Raw genomic sequence first — 15,545 nt, forward strand, 5'->3', positions numbered from 1 at the left:
AGGAGTCATTTTGCAAGGAAAGAGGAAATCAGCCAAGGGGAAAGCAAGAGGAGCCATCTTCTGAGGATTTGGAGTCCAGAGCATCTCCATTGGGGTAATATTTCGAGCTATTCTCTTCTATGTTGGTGTTTTCATTGATTTAGGGTTTATTGAACCCTTTTGTGGCTAGATCTTGTGCTCCCTTGGACCCCTAAGAGATTTAGACTATAGATCTGGACCCCTAAAGGTCCAGAGTGTCCCTTTGCCCATGCTTTTTGGGAATCAATGGAAGTTTTGGGTTGGAACCCTTATGCTTTAGACCAAAATGTTCATTATAAGCCATGGGGTGTGTTATGGACACCAAGATAGGGACTTTACGTGGTGAATCAGTCTTGAAAGGCTAGATCTATGAATTGATGGAACGGATCTGACCTTAGAGGCGAGTTTGAGTAATTGCATGGCATGGACTCGCCGAGTCCGATGAGCAGACTCGGCGAGTAGCTTGAAGATTGCCTTGGATCGGCCAGTGAGTGATCCAGTCGAGTCACGGGTTGACTCAGTGAGTCAGGACGAGTTACAGAGGGTCTACAGGTGGGTAGAGTCGAGTTGGGACTCGCCAAGTTGTTCTTGAGACTCGGCGAGTTGAGTCGAGGTGGCCCCGCGACTCTCCCAGGTGGAACTCGTCGAGTCAGGGGAAGTACTCGACGAGTAAGAAGGGAATCCTATGGAGTTGGCGGATACATCTAGACTCGCCGAGTTGCCCTTGTGCACTCGCCGAGTCCGGTCAAGTTGACCATTGACCGTTGACCGTTGACCAGAGTTGACCTATGTTTGACTTCTTAGGGATATTCAAGCTTAGAAGATAAAAGTTTTAATAAGAGATGTATGATGTTATAGGGAGATTGTAGCTCGGCGGATCGAGCACGAGTGACTTCGGGATTTGCTAGCTTTCGATATTTACGGGGTGAGTCTTCTCACTATACTGTACCCGGAAGGGTTTGACTGTGTGACCGGAAGGTCGGATATGATATGAGATATATGTGCTATATGTGATAAGTTAATTGTTATACGTGCTATGTATGTTATGTGGGCCGGAAGGCATTATGTTAAGGGCCGGAAGGCGATTATGTTATGTGGGCCGGAAGGCATTATGTTACGGGCCGGAAGGCGATTATGTTATGGGCCGGAAGGCGTTGTGATGTGGACCGTAAGGTTGGCATGGGTAGGACCGGAAGGTTTACCCAGCAGGGACGGAAGTCCCCCGAGAAACATGGACCGGAAGGTCAGGCCCTGGAAAGGCGTATGTGCGTAAGTTGTATTTTGGGGAACTCGCTAAGCAATTATGCTTACAGTTGTTGTGTATGTGTTTCAGGTACTAGCGAGGACCGTGGGAAGGCGCCGGCGTGATCTGTACACACTGATAGATGTTTTGTGATCTTGGGATTCATATGATTTGTATTCTGTTATGACACATGGAATGTTTATGCCTTGTTTTGAATGAAAATACTTTATTTTGAAATGAAAAATTTGTTTGAAAAATTACGTTGTTACAATATCCTTTTGGGTTGCCTTCAAACCTTGCAATTGAATAGGATTATTGTTGGAAAGAGAAGAATGATTTATTAATTTATTACTTGGTTAATAAATTAATTTATTAATGTATTATGGATATAATATATTAATTAGAAATCGTATTGTTTAATTAATATTTTATCAGAAATTAATTTGAAATTAATTTTGGGATTAAATGAATTAATTGAAATTGCAGGGACTAAATATGACAATGTTTAAAATTTGAGCATTGAGCATTCTAGAACGTCCCTTATAGGGATGGAACGGAATCTAGAGTGTCCTAAGGTTTCCTTAGGCTCTAAGGGTGTCTTGGAAGCCGTGGGGAGGAAGTTAAGGAATTAGGGTTATCTAAGATACACCTGCCTTATCCTAAATCTTCCTTCTCACCTATATAAACCCTTATAGGTTTGGATTTCGTCTAAGGGCACTCCTAGAGAGGCTAGGGCCGAATTTTCCACTTCCCTTCTCTCTTCGTAGTAATCCTTGGTTGCTAGGTTTGTTTGTGAGCCATTAGAGACGCGACACTTGTGGCACTTGCTACCAAAGTTCAACATCTTCAAGGATTTGATTGTTATTACAATATAAAAATAAAGGTATGTATCCTAACCCTAATTATATGTTAATTTCAAAAATTACATGTGCCTGCTAGGGTTTGTAGTTTTTGTGTTCAATGCTTGAATATCTAATAGTGAAAACATAGATCCTCAAATTAGGGTTGCATGCACACATAGGATTGCTTGTTTTGTATAAAACCCATCAAAATATGCACATATAAAAATACATAACACTTGGCTTTTGCTTGCCACCAAGCAAAACTAATTTTTAGTATCGTCACATCAAAACCCTAGCTACCAACATCGCACAACAGAATCCATATTGAGCCTCTATGTTACATCAAGACCACAATACATGTATTTGTGTCTATATTTTCCTAAGAACTTCCAAAAATATTAATACTTGCGATCTACATAAACACTTCCCCACTTCTTTCGAACAACACTCATTTTATACATCACTCCGCATCCATCCCCATAAAAAATCGTTAACCTCAATGTATTTTTGGTTAAGCTTACAAGTTTACATATGCAATAATAACCTAGAAAGAAAATTTACAAAAAATAATAATATCTTGGCAAATTGTTTTATTCTCGAGTCTTCGATTTTTGAACTTTTCTTTAGATTGTTTCTTAATCTTCATAACTTTGTAGACTATTCTTCCCTCAAACTTTTGCAACTTTTTTTTCTCTTTTTTTCACACCTTTTTTTCACTTTATTAAAACTAAAAATGTTAAAAAATAAATAAAAACATATGCTTAAGCAAGGGAACCGAACTTCAACCCTTATTGGTTAGAGGCATTAGTCTAATGTCCCATGACTATATAAGCTCTCCTGAATACATTCTTGGTGCACGATGCTAAACATATTGTGGCCATCAAACTTATCAAGGTCATGTTTTTGTTCCGTGATTTCACTAGCATAGGGAAGCCAAAAATACACTATAACATATGTTAGCTAAAATAAACATTGAAACTCTCATCGGATCGTCCCACACAATGCTAGCAACATAGATCTCAACATATTTTTTTGAACTAGATTTAATTTTAGATTATTCTTTCAAATCATTCTAATAAACAATTTTTCAAACCCTAGTCATTGTTTATCATTTCATTTCAAGTTTTAATCAGAATACTTCTATTCTTATATTCAATCCCTACCTACACTTAAAGTATGAAATGTCCCCATTACATGTTAAAACAATAAAGAAGATAAAAAGAAAGAGAGAGAGAGAGAGAGAGAGAGAGAGAGAGAGAGAAAAGGAACAGACTCCCCTGGAATAGTAGTGGCGATATCAAATTCTAAAAGTGTGTGGAAAAGCTTCAACATTTTGAATTTGAACTAGAAGTGGACTTGGGCAACTACTCGTAAATTTTCCGAATAAAAGTGTAAACGAAAAACTCACATTTTCATATAGTATGGCGCATAAAATTTTCAAAGTAATGCATTGTAATGTGGGAAAGTATACACCACATTTTATGGCTGAAAGAAAGATCAAAAGGACAGTTTTCATGATACTTCATGTCGTGAGTATAGAGAGCATGACATAAGTCTGGAACTAAATGTTTGAATCTTTTATAAAACCCTTGCTGATGTCGTGAAATAGAGAATTCACGTCGTGAGAACTAGGCCAAATCAGAATGTATATCTTCTTCAAATTTATCATGTTGTGTAAACTCTAATACCCACTTAAGTCATTAAGACTTATTTTAGGACCATATTTTCTACACTCTTTCCTTTCTTCTCTAAAATTACACATGATTGTCATCCCACACTTATCAAAAAGTGTGGTCTTTGGTTTTAAAACTCTAATGCTCTCGACTTCTCTCTCTTCACATTTTTTTCTTGATAACAAATTATGCAAACAAATCAAACACCTAGGTCACAAAAAAATAACATCATCATTTGATTACATAATTTTAAACAAACCCAGTTAAAAATAAAACAAACAATAAAACACACCAAAAAGAAACTAAGAATAATAATAAAAACTCAAATAAAAGGATAGATAAGTCATCATGCATCATCATCGTCGTCTCTATATGCCCCACTAGTCCTGACCCTAAAATTTTGTCCTAGTGCCCAAATCTCTTCCCAAGTTGGTATGTAAGGATAGTGAGGTGGCATGGTGGGTGGGCGCTCTATATGGAAATGAGAGAATAATACGTCCATGGATTGTTGGTGATAATTTACACCCCCTTAAAAATTGTCTAGATAAGTACCAACCTGACTTTGAAATGGGTCGGCTGGCATACCCACAATGAGAACCTCCTAGAATTGTTGTTGAGGTTGACCCCGATCTCCTCTCTGTCGTACATTTCTACACCCCCATTGTCTTCGCTGCTCTTTGGGTTAATTCAATGGTACTATTTTGTGACATCCCCTAATTTCTCGGCCAGAAAAGACCTATTTAATTTATGCTTTTTAAAATTAAATTAGAGAAATCATTTTAAAAGATGTTGCAGAATTTGTTCCCAAAACAAAACATGATAAAAGTTTATCAAAACCTTCTTTAAGAAATGTATACTTTCATTTCATATCAAAACCTCGGGATGTCATGTTTCGATACAGATCAAAAGCATAAAAAAGGCATTATAAGCCTTTCAACAGTTATTTACAACTACTGGCCTATAATCCAAAAATCCCTCATCGTCCTCCAACTATGTGTAACACCAGTCAAAACAGGTCAAAAACAATCACATGTGATTATGCCAATCATGTAATGTGATTTTTGTTAAACTAGTAATTTGATAAACTTATTATGTAATTCATGTTAAAGTATGAACTTTCATACATATTTTATGATACAACTTAAAGTATACATCCATACGATTCCAAAGTTATAGAGAACGTCTAAATCTGACTTCGCGTGAAGAAGTTATGATAAACCCTAACACTAGAAATCTCTATAATAAGAGGAATTTAAAATAGACTTAGAATTAGCTATTGGAATCTAAAATAAAGTTTTAGTACTCAGAATTACCTACGTGTGGATATAAAGAACGTCAAAAATGGAGTTTGTATGCAATAGTTATGACCTTCCGAAGTTACAGCTATCTTAGAGCAAGACACGTGTCAGAAACCCTAATCTGACTGGACTCACGACGTGAGCATCAAAACTCATGACGTGAGAAGTCAAACCACCACATTTCGAAGCTAGAAGTCTACGGAATGATAACCCAAATGCTCACGACGTGAACAAGGTTTTCTCACGATGTGAGGACGCTGCAGGACACTATTCGAGGCTAGAAAACACGCGTTAAAGCTACGAGATGACTCTTGCCATAACTCACGACGTGAACCTATCATTTCTCAGATCGTGAGGGCCAAAAATCTTCCTATAAATAGCAAGTTCGACCTCAGCCTTTCTTGCACCTGATCTCCATCCTCCTTTCTCCTTTGCTGAAGCAGTTTCGCCTCCCGAGCCCCGACGACCTCTTACCGCTGACTGTTTCTGCTTAGATAACATAAAATCACGCTGCTAAGGTGAGTTTCATGGCCCCACTTTCTAATATTTTCGGGGGAAAATGAATGCTAAATATTGAATAAAAGTTAATATTATGTTTATATGATAGTATGTCCGTATCAACATATATAGTTGTATTAACCGTGATATAGTTGTTTTGCCTCATATATACCTAAAGTATATATGATATTTTTAAAACATACAACTATCGTAAACTTATTAGAATGTTATTATACTAATGTAGACCTTGAGTTATACTCGGGAGTTCTATATATACTATGTGTGATATAGCCTCGATGCTATACTCGAGAGTTATATGTATTGATTTCTAAGTATGTTATTATTGTTGGTTTTATGTCAAGATAAAACCTGGTGTGTGTTATATGTTATTATTCTTGGTTTTATGTCAAGATAAAACCTGGTGTGTTATATGTTATTATTGTTGGTTTTATGTCAAGATAAAACCTAGTTTTACTTCAAGTAATATTTGTTATACTGCCTAAATGTTATGAAATTAGGAGTAATGTTTAAAAGCATAGTCTAGTAACTTAGGGTTTTTGTCACACCCCCAAACCTGAACGGCGGAAACGTTCGGGGGCGGATGACTTCATGTGGTAACGTAACAAATGAATACATAGTAAAGAAAGCAATACAACCATCATATATATATAATTGAAAGTTTACATATGTCAAAAGTTACATGTTCAAAACCAATTACAATATGATGTCAAAAATACGAGATTAAACTGGCGCCGCAGCATCCCTTCATCAAAAGCGTAATGAATACCTGAAATTACTGATTTCCTGGGACATACAAGTAATTTTGAAAGAGTAGATCAGCATTTAAGCTGGTGAGTTTCATAAGTATTTAAGTGACAATGTTTGTATGAAATGAAATGTTTTGTCTTTGTTTGTTTGTATTTAGAAAATCCTATATTTTCTACTAGTATAAAAGTAGCCTTCTCTCAAGACCAATGTTTGTTTCCAAAATGTATGTAAGTGTAAAATAACCAATGTGTTTTGAAAACCTTGTAAATCAATGCATTTTTGATACCCCATGTGAGTTTTATAACCATACTATTGACTCGGAATGCCTATACACAACGTTCTTCAGGCGTTGGAATGTTATGACGTTTGTCACCCCAAACGGTGGACTGCAGCTAACAGTCAGGGCGCGGGTTGTCAAGCCCGTATAGATCTATACACAAATACCATGCTCCCCCTCCAAGGGATTCTGGTATATAATACAGGACTTGAAATGTGTACTCGAACGTACGTGAAGTTAGCGTCTCACAAAATCGTGGTATAAAAACAGATCTACTTGTTAAAATGTTACGTTTGTTCTTGTATACGAAAGTAAACTTCTTGAAATTCATGGTTCTAGTACATAAGAGTTAGAAATTTGTTCGTAAAACTATACCTGTTATAGTTTTCTAAAAGTGTGTCTCGTTTGTTTAGAAATACCTAGAAAAGGAATCATTTGTTTATGAAAGCATAGATTTTTGGTGTAGAGTCTAAGATAGACAAGAATAATCTAAGAAAAGTTTAGTTTATACATGCATTACAACAATTTATATTTCAAAGGAAGGAATATAACATATTTTGTATATATAAAAGATCCCTATATAGTTTATAAATCACATGCGATTTGGATATATAAAAGCACATAAAATAATTGTTTATGTAACACACAATAATACTCGTGTGTTTACTTGTATTCCCCCCCTTGAGAGCATATAAAAGCATTTAGAATATTTAAAAAGGTTGATTAAGGGGTATGAAACTCACTTGAAAGTTTGAAGATAGCGAGATGGAAAACCAGGCAGAGTTTCGTCTCGGGAAATGGATTTTCCTCGGGATTCTCGGGAATCTCGGGAGTAAAATCGACCCTCGGGAGTTGAGCAAAAAGACCATAGCTTCGGGTTTGAACAGGCACGGAAAACGAGGCAAGATTGTGAGAGAAAGGAGAGAAATGAACATTTTTCTCGGAAGCCCTCGCATTCTATTTATAGGAAGGCTGAACCGCCTCGGTACACGGGGTGTACGCTCGTACGCAGCACGTACGCGTACGTCATGCATGACTGAAGCCTCGACTGCCTCGGCTTCGGATGGGACGGATCGGTGGGGAGGCGGGTCGGATGGGACGGCGGGTCGGACCGGTCGGTCGGACGGACGGGTCGGAAGCCTCGGATAGGGCGGCGTGGACGATCAGAGGACAAGTCTCTCGGGTACGCAGGGCGTACAGGGGTATGCAGCGCGTACCTCGGATGAGGACGCTGACTGCTCTTCGGATAAGGTCCGAATTTTGAATTAAATAAATATATAATTTATTTAATAAACTTCAAAAATTCATATATATTCTTCATACGAACTCCGTTTTCGATGGTCTTTATATCCACGCGTAGGTGAGACTACGCTCTACAACTTTCGTTTAGACTCCGTCGGCAAATTCCGAAATTATTTTTTTATTATTTATATTAAACTCATCGTGTTTAAGGAATTTCTTTGAAATTCATAACTTCTTTATCTGATGTCGGTTTTTGCCAGACTTTTTACCGCTGAAATACCATTGTCGAGACCTTCGATTCTCGTTTAGGTCATTCCAGCCAAAAGTCGCTCGATCTCCGATTCGAGTTTTTAGCTGTCTGTTGCTAAGCTGAACTTGGAAAAATCATAACTTCGATATATGAAGTCGGATTTGGGCGTTCTTTTTTATGTACGATCATGGTTTAAAGACATTTAAACATAGAAGGAATTTAAATAGAACTATTTGTACATTTTATTATGGAAGTAAATTTTATTACTCACAAGTGGTTACAATACTTGACCCATTTAGGTCATTACAAGGAGTTGAAATATCGGGTTGTCACATCATCCCCCCGTTAGAGAGAATTTCGTCCCGAAATTTAAAGTAGTAAAGATACTAGTGAACATGAAAGAGATGAGGGTACTTTTGTTTCATCTGATCTTCGCGTTCCCATGTGAATTCAGGTCCCCGCTTGGCGTTCCAGCGAACCTTCACGATGGGTATGCGACTTTGTTTTGTTTGTTTGACCTCTCGGTCCATGATTTCTACTGGCTCTTCCACAAAGTTGAGGCTCTCGTTGATCTCGATCTCGTCGAGTGGAATAACAAGAGTCTCGTCTGACAGACACTTTTTCAAGTTTGAGACGTGGAAGGTTGGATGGATGTTACTAAGTTCGTGCGGTAGGTTAAGCTTGTAAGCCACAGGGCCGATTCTGGCAAGAATCTCGAAAGGCCCTATGTATCTTGGATTTAGTTTCCCACGCTTTCCAAATCGTATTAAACCCTTCCACGGTGAGACTTTTAATAAGACGTGGTCTCCTACCTGGAATTCCAAAGGTTTCCTCCTTTGGTCAGCGTAGCTTTTCTGTCGGTCTCTAGAGGCTTTCAATCGTTCACGAATCTGAACGATCTTCTCTGTCGTTTCTCGTATGATTTCCGGACCGGTGAGAGTGCTTTCAGGAACTCTTCCTCTAGCTAATTGGGTATCGCCAACTTCAGTCCAGCACAGAGGGGATCTGCACTTTCGACCATAGAGGGCTTCAAACGTAGCAGCCTTTATGCTTGTATGATAACTATTGTTGTATGAAAATTCGACAAGGGGTAAATGGATATCCCATTCCTTTCCAAAGTCAATCACACAGGCTTTCAGCATATCTTCTAAAGTTTGTATTGTTCTCTCACTTTGTCCGTCTGTTTGTGGGTGGTAGGTTGTACTCATGTCTAGCCTAGTTCCCAGGGAACTTTGTAGTGACTGCCAGAATCTTGAAGTGAATCTACTATCTCGATCGGAGATAATGGATATTGGAACACCATGCAGTCGCACTACTTCCCTTAAGTAAGTTCTTGTAAGCTTCTCCATTTTGTCAGTCTCCTTGATGGGTAGGAAGTGTGCGGATTTGGTCAATCTGTCGACAATGACCCATATGGTATCGAGTCCACTTGTCGTCTTGGGTAACTTGGTTATGAAGTCCATAGTAATCCGCTCCCATTTCCATTCTGGTATCTCTGGTTGTTGTAGTAATCCTGACGGTTTCTGATACTCGACCATAACCTTAGCGCAAGTAAGACATTTACTCACGAAGGTAGCAATTTCTGCTTTCATGTTAGGCCACCAGTACAGTTTCTTAAGATCCAGATACATTTTATCTGAACCCGGGTGAACGGAATACCTTGAGTTGTGAGCTTCGATCATGACTACGTTTCTGAAACCACCATGTTTCGGGGTCCAGATTCGGTCCATGAGATAGTAGGCTCCGCCACCCTTGACTTCTAGATTCTTTTCCATCCCTCGCAGGGATTCACTCGCCACATTTTCAGGTTGCAAAGCTTCCATTTGTGCCTCCTTAATTTGTGTGGATAAATGGGAATGGATGGTCATAGTCAGAGATTTGACCCTCCGACCAGTGTATTCTTTTCGACTGAGGGCGTCAGCTACTACGTTGGCCTTGCCAGGATGATAACGAATTTCGCATTCATAGTCATTTAGTAACTCAACCCATCGTCGTTGTCGCATGTTGAGTTCCTTTTGATCGAAAATGTGTTGAAGGCTCTTGTGATCGGTGAAAATAGTACTCTTTGTTCCGTATAAGTAGTGCCTCCAGATCTTCAGAGCAAATACCACTGCTCCTAACTCAAGATCGTGTGTCGTATAGTTTACTTCGTGTGTCTTAAGCTGTCGGGAGGCATAAGCAATAACCTTCCCTCTCTGCATAAGAACACAACCAAGTCCTTGATTCGACGCATCGCAATACACTACGAAGTCTTCTATTCCTTCGGGGAGGGATAGTATCGGTGCGGTGCACAAGGCCTGTTTTAGCGTCTGGAATGCCTTCTCTTGTTTCGCTTCCCAGTCAAAGGCGACGCCTTTCTGGGTTAATGTAGTAAGAGGTTTCGCAATGCTAGAGAAGTTCTTTATGAGTCTGCGATAGTAGCCAGCGAGACCTAGAAATTGACGAATTTATGTAGGTGTCTTTGGTGCCGACCAGTTCTCAATGGCCTTAATTTTGGAGGGGTCCACGTGTATACCTTTCTTGCTAACAACGTGGCCTAAAAATTCGACTCTTCGAATCCAAAATTCGCAATTAGAGAACTTCGCATAGAGTTTCTCCGTTCACAGTGTTTCTAGGACTTTTCGTAGCTGCTGACTATGCTCTTCCTCACTTCGAGAGTAGATAAGTATATCATCGATAAAGACGATGACGAACTGATCCAAGTAAGGGTGGCATACCCTATTCATTAGGTCCATAAATACTGCTGGTGCATTGGTTAATCCGAACGGCATCACTACAAATTCGTAGTGTCCATAACGAGTTCGGAAAGTTGTCTTTGGAATGTCCCCCTCTAGAAATCGTAATTGGTGATATCCGGATCGTAGGTCTATTTTTGAGAAGTAGTTCTCCCCTTGATGTTGATCGAATAGGTCGTCGATACGGGGTAGAGGATAGCGGTTCTTGATAGTAAGTTTGTTCAGCTCTCTATAGTCGATGCACATACGGAACGATCCATCTTTCTTCTTTACAAACAAGACCGGTGCTCCCCAAGGTGAGAAACTTGGTCTTATGAATCCTTTTCGGAGGAGTTCATTAAGTTGACTGGAAAGTTCCTGCATCTCTGCTGGTGCGAGACGATAAGGCGAATTCGCTACTGGGGTAGCTCCTGGAACTAAGTCGATTCTGAACTCGACTTGGCGTTGCGGTGGTAATCCTGGTAGTTCTTCTGGAAAGATATCGGGAAAGTCGCGTACTACCGAGATGTTCTTGATGTCCTTCAGTTCTTGACTTGTATCAACGATGTGCGCTAGGAATGCTCGACAATCCTTCCGCAAGCACTTTCGAACTTGGATGCACGAAATGATGCGAAGGTTTGTACTAGATTTGTCGCCGTAGATAACTAATGTTTCGTTGTTAGGGAGATTAAGACGAACTGCTTTTTCAAAGCACATGATATCGGCGCGAAGAAGACTCAACCAATCCATGCCGACTATGACGTCGAAACTTTTAATTTGGACTGGCATGAGATTGATTGGGAAAGAATGGCCGTCTAAAGTTAACGTACAGCCCATGTATATGCAGTTAGTGTTTTCGGTTTTTCCATTGGCCATCTCTACAGTGAATGATTTTTCTAACTTGCTAGGTTTAGGTTTAAGTAAATGAATAAAATTTTGACTCACGAAGCTTCTCTCCGCTCCACTATCGAATAATATGCATGCATATGAATTATCGAGAAGGAACGTACCAGCAACTATAGTTGGGTCAGCTACAGCTTCGTCGTGGCCTATTGCCAAAACTCGTCCCACACCTCCGGTGCCTGCTGCCTTAGGACAGTTCCTCTTGTAGTGGCCCACCTCGCCACAACCGTAGCAAGTCTGTCCTACACCCGCACCGGGAACTTGAGTGATCGGCTTTGCGGGGTCCTTGCAGAAATGGGATGTGTGTCCCTTCCTGTTGCAGTTGGCGCACTGCATTTCCCGACAAGGTCCATGGTGGTGGTAATTTCATTTAGTGCACTTTGGGAGGTTACCTACATAAGGCTTTGTTGGGTACGTATTTGTAGGAGCTGTAGTAGGTACAGTGGCAGCATTCACTGAAACCAGTTGTTTCTTTGCGGATTCCTGGGAAGACCCACCCTTCCCTTTATTCCACACTCTCTTCCTACTATTGTGGTTGTTGTTGTTGTTGTTGTTGTTGTTGTTGTTGTTGTTGTTGTTGTTGTTGTTGTTGTAGTTGTTGTTGTTGTTTCCTTTCTGTGGTTCTGGTACAGATGTGGTTGAGTTCTGATGACCTCCGTAGTCAATCAGAGATTGTGCTAGTTCCTTAGCACTTTCAAAGGTGTCAGGTTTGGAAGCTAACACGCTTGATCGAAGTTGGGGCGTCAGTCCCCAGATGTACCTTTCTATTTTCTTGCTCTCGGGAGCAATCATATCTGGACAAAGAATTGCCAGCTCGCAGAATCTGTTGGTATAAGTAGCGATGTCGGTACCAATCATTCCGAGAGTCCATAGCTCGTGTTCAAGCTTTTGAATCTCTCCCCGTGGGCAGTATTCTCTCATCATCATGGCTTTCAGGCTCTCCCAGCTTATGGAGTTTGCCACGATTAGGGTAAGTACTTTAACGTGGCCATTCCACCAAGTCAAAGCTTTATCAATAAGGGTGAAAGTTGCAAATTTGACTTTGCTGTGCTCGGGACAAGAGCAGATTTCAAAGACTGCCTCCGTCCTTTCAATCCACTGTCTCAGGGCCATCACACCACCAGTTCCATAAAATATCCGGGGCTTGGCATTAGTGAAGTCCTTATAGGTACATTCTCGAGGTGGTCCATAACTCTCGCCATGGTTGGATGGGTGTGTGCCAGATCCCGAGCCATTAGTGCTCGAGTTATTGATCTGTGACATGGCAGCTGCCACCGCTGCGGTGACTGCTGCTTGAAACATAACAACATCAAATTGAGGTGGTGGAGGTGGTGGTGGTACATGTGTTTCTCCACCGTTGTTTCGCCTTGGGTTCCTACGCGGAGGCATCCTTCAACTATAGGTTGAAAAGACAAGGATAAGAATTTCGTAGAATAGAAAATGTATGTGTCTCATGAACTAAATCGCTATAGTTCAACAACAGATGATAGTATGAGTCTTAAAATAGAAGAATGAAAGTTATTTGTAAGACTGAAGGTATGAAACAAGTATTTGGTTTCACAAAGACCTTTCAAGGTTTGAACGAAATACTTAACATAGTAGTAATAGTGTCACTTATATTTATATAAAAGTTGTTACAACGATCATGAAAATTTGACCCCTATAAGGGTCTCCGATTACAAAGTTCGAGAAATTTAAAGACTTTTAGCCAAGGTCCTAAGCTATAACAAAATTTGAGTCTTTGACAAGCACTACCTGCGTCGTAGGTTGCGCTTGGAGCTTGACTCCGCATCTGATTGCTTCGACTCCATTAGACGCCTATCAAAAGTGGCTTGCTGTTCCCTCAGTTCGGCGAGGGCTACAATCATTTGCGCTTGAAATGCTTCGTTTTGGAGTTGAGCATTGTCTTGTATCTTGTCCAGCCTACGGATGTCAGAAGTGTGAACCTGCACTTCCACGTTTACATCTCGGAGTCGGCTAGCTTGAACTCCGGACTGATAGGACTGATTGGCTAACTTACCAACCATTACCGGGAGTGCTCTATCAGCCGAACCTCCACCGCGGACATTATAGAAATCCCAACACATGTCGTAGGGAGGGCGTAGGTTTTGCTGTTGGCTCCAATGGTGGAGGTGACTTCCCCAAACGGGAGTCGGTCCTTGAAAGTTCCTTACGAAGACGGGAGGTTGAATGGGTGGTGGATCGATAACTTCTGGCTCTAAGTCGGCACCGGAGTCATCACCCACTTCTATGGGTTCCTCGTCCTCTTCGGGATCATCTTCGATCCATCCACCGTTGCCTTGGTTGGGAAAGTAGGGGTCGCCAGGGTAGTGAAATCCAGCCATTTGACTGTACGAAAAATAGGGTTATAAGAATTGAATAAAGTTGGAACATGTAAAAAATGTAAGTTAAACTAGTTTAGATAGCAAATACTCCTATAGTATTTAAATTCTTGTGTTTGATTCTTGCAATAGTTTGGTAAGGTTTGACTTGTTGCTTACTACGATCATTCCTCGATATACGTTGGTCCAATCTCGGGCAAATATAGTTGATCACGCTATATTTGTCCCAAATCTGATTACATATATAGAGTCTTAATCGTAGTGTCAACTTGTCTAAATACTTGTTGTATAGTTAGATATCATGAAAATAATTTGTTGTATGCATGTAATTGTACTTAAATGAACTATCAATTTAAGTTAAATGTGACGCTGTTTAAGCGTAAAAAAGAAAAACGTTTTGTCAGAGAGTATTAGTCCCTTAAGCATTTATAGTTTGTATATCTTATGTGGTTCGATATACTTAGTTCACTATAAACATTGCTCTGATACCAATCTGTCACACCCCCAAACCTGAACGGCGGAAACGTTCGGGGGCGGATGACTTCATGTGGTAACGTAACAAATGAATACATAGTAAAGAAAGCAATACAACCATCATATATATAATTGAAAGTTTACATTTGTCAAAAGTTACATGTTCACAACCAATTACAATATGATGTCAAAAATACGAGATTAAACTGGCGCCGCCGCATCCCTTCATCAAAAGCGTAATGAATACCTGAAATTACTGATTTCCTGGGACATACAAGTAATTTTGAAAGAGTAGATCAGCATTTAAGCTGGTGAGTTTCATAAGTATTTAAGTGACAATGTTTGTATGAAATGAAATATTTTGTCTTTGTTTGTTTGTATTTAGAAAATCCTATATTTTCTACTAGTATAAAAGTAGCCTTCTCTCAAGACCAATGTTTGTTTCCAAAATGTATGTAAGTGTAAAATAACCAATGTGTTTTGAAAACCTTGTTAATCAATGCATTTTTAATACCCCATGTGAGTTTTATAACCATACTATTGACTCGGAATGCCTATACACAACGTTCTTCAGGCGTTGGAATGTTATGACGTTTGTCACCCCAAACAGTGGACTGCAGCTAACAGTCAGGGCGCGGGTTGTCAAGCCCGTATAGATCTATACACAAACACCATGCTCCCCCTCCAAGGGATTCTGGTATATAATACAGGACTTGAAATGTGTACTCGAACGTACATGAAGTTAGCGTCTCACAAAACCGTGGTATAAAAACAGATCTACTTGTTAAAATGTTACGTTTGTTCTTGTATACGAAAGTAAACTTCTTGAAATTCATGGTTCTAGTACATAAGAGTTAGAAATTTGTTCGTAAAACTATACCTATTATAGTTTTCTAAAAGTGTGTCTCGTCTGTTTAGAAATACCTAGAAAAGGAATCATTTGTTTATGAAAGCATAGATTTTTGGTGTAGAGTCTAAGATAGACAAGAATAATCTAAGAAAA

Source organism: Lactuca sativa, chromosome 8 (genome assembly GCF_002870075.4).
Source record: "Lactuca sativa cultivar Salinas chromosome 8, Lsat_Salinas_v11, whole genome shotgun sequence".
NCBI lineage: Eukaryota > Viridiplantae > Streptophyta > Magnoliopsida > Asterales > Asteraceae > Lactuca > Lactuca sativa.